This window comes from Poromitra crassiceps, assembly GCF_964638095.1.
Source record: "Poromitra crassiceps genome assembly, chromosome: 28".
NCBI lineage: Eukaryota > Metazoa > Chordata > Actinopteri > Beryciformes > Melamphaidae > Poromitra > Poromitra crassiceps.
This window is the reverse complement of record NC_139651.1, coordinates 4937524-4940023: the sequence shown is the minus strand read 5'-3', so window position 1 is coordinate 4940023 and position 2500 is coordinate 4937524. Positions and strand designations below refer to the sequence as shown.

At 51.6% G+C, this 2500-nt stretch overlaps 1 protein-coding gene across 1 annotated transcript in view; it reads left to right on the top strand.

Moving 5' to 3' along the window:
* Positions 1-2500, top strand: part of cemip (cell migration inducing hyaluronidase 1) — a 195143-nt gene that overhangs the window by 141850 nt on the left and 50793 nt on the right. The gene's annotated exons all lie outside the window — the stretch shown is intronic.

Here is a 2500-nt window from a genome sequence, read left to right as displayed (position 1 = left end):
CAGAGTCCCCCCATCATGCATCAGAGTCCCCCCATCATGCATCAGAGTCCCCCCATCATGCATCAGAGTCCCCCCATCATGCATCAGAATCCCCCCATCATGCATCAGAGTCCCCCCATCATGCATCAGAGTCCCCCATCATGCATCAGAATCCCCCCATCATGCATCAGAATCCCCCCATCATGCATCAGAGTCCCCCCATCATTCATCAGAATCCCCCCATCATGCATCAGAGTCCCCCATCATGCATCAGAGTCCCCCCATCATGCATCAGAATCCCCCCATCATGCATCAGAGTCCCCCCATCATGCATCAGAGTCCCCCCATCATGCATCAGAGTCCCCCCATCATGCATCAGAATCCCCCCATCATGCATCAGAGTCCCCCCATCATGCATCAGAGTCCCCCATCATGCATCAGAGTCCCCCCATCATGCATCAGAGTCCCCCCATCATGCATCAGAGTCCCCCCATCATGCATCAGAATCCCCCCATCATGCATCAGAGTCCCCCCATCATGCATCAGAGTCCCCCCATCATGCATCAGAATCCCCCCATCATGCATCAGAGTCCCCCCATCATGCATCAGAGTCCCCCATCATGCATCAGAATCCCCCCATCATGCATCAGAATCCCCCCATCATGCATCAGAGTCCCCCCATCATTCATCAGAATCCCCCCATCATGCATCAGAGTCCCCCATCATGCATCAGAGTCCCCCCGTCATGCATCAGAGTCCTCCCGTCATGCATCAGAGTCCCCCATCATGCATCAGAGTCCCCCCGTCATGCATCAGAGTCCCCCCGTCATGCATCAGAGTCCTCCCATCATGCATCAGAGTCCCCCATCATGCATCAGAGTCCCCCCGTCATGCATCAGAGTCCTCCCGTCATGCATCAGAATCCCCCCATCATGCATCAGAGTCCCCCCATCATGCATCAGAGTCCCCACATCATGCATCAGAGTCCCCCATCATGCATCAGAGTCCCCCATCATGCATCAGAGTCCCCCATCATGCATCAGAGTCCCCCCATCATGCATCAGAGTCCCCCATCATGCATCAGAGTCCCCCCATCATGCATCAGAGTCCCCCCATCATGCATCAGAGTCCCCCCATCATGCATCAGAGTCCCCCATCATGCATCAGAGTCCCCCATCATGCATCAGAATCCCCCCATCATGCATCAGAATCCCCCATCATGCATCAGAGTCCCCCATCATGCATCAGAGTCCCCCGTCATGCATCAGAGTCCCCCGTCATGCATCAGAGTCCCCCCATCATGCATCAGAGTCCCCCATCATGCATCAGAGTCCCCCATCATGCATCAGAGTCCCCCCATCATGCATCAGAGTCCCCCATCATGCATCAGAGTCCCCCATCATGCATCAGAGTCCCCCCATCATGCATCAGAGTCCCCCATCATGCATCAGAGTCCCCCATCACGCCGACACGATGAGACCACAAGGCTAGTTCAAAGCATCGCAGGGAAAAAACGAAAGCGAGAAACATGTTTTAAGTCCGCCTCGACTTGGAGCCTTGCCAGTTAGACCTATATACTAAGGTGACCAGACGTCCCTGATTTTCGGGGACAGTCCCCGTTTTTGGGGACCTGTCCCCGGCTGGAGCTGTCCCCGATTTTCTACTGGCGTCTGCGGCCAGAGAGGGTGCCATCTTGTGCTTTAGGGGGAAAGTGATTAACCTTTTTCATCATTTTGTGACATTTTATAGACCAAACGACTCATTGTTAATTGCCGCCATAAACGACAAAGAATCCCACGAAATTAATTTGACTTGGCGATTAAATTGTGTCTTATCCTTCTTATCCTGACTTCAATACAAAAGATTATCCACTACCTTATTATTCCAGGATCATAGTTCTTATGATAACCATGTGGGAGCAGAAAACCAGACCAGGCCCAATTATAGTACAACAACCGGGGGATTAGAAGCATAATAGATGATTTAATGAAGGCTAATGCTCTGAGGACAAGAACACGCTTGTCCCAGCAAATAAATCTGGCAGGAGCATTTCCAACTGCATTGTTTTTTCTCCTTCCTCTAAATTGTTCTGGTGTTTTTAATTTGTTCGGAGCTGAAAGGAAGCTAAAGGAAGCCAGATGTGTGACACGTTGTGTGTTGTTGTTGTGGCTGTTACGGGGCTGACACCATTAGCATCCATTAAACACGTTTTCACTTCAAATGACCGTCTGGAGTCGGTGACAACAGCGCCTCATTATTGACCCTGCCCACCACTCAGTCAAGATTTGAGATTGGACGCTTCCTCCCACAAAGGGGACAGCTGTTTATTTGAAAAAGTGTCTATTATGTCAAAATATCTGGAGCGGAGCCTCGATCGCAATGCTCGGGATGCTCGGCGCATACCTCCTCTCATCACTGTGTGAAGCACCACATTTTAAACAGAGCGGTCCCTGAAACGATTAGAGTAGCCGGAGGAGGAAGATCTGGTTCAGATGACAGACGCCGGCGCTCCAGATGGACG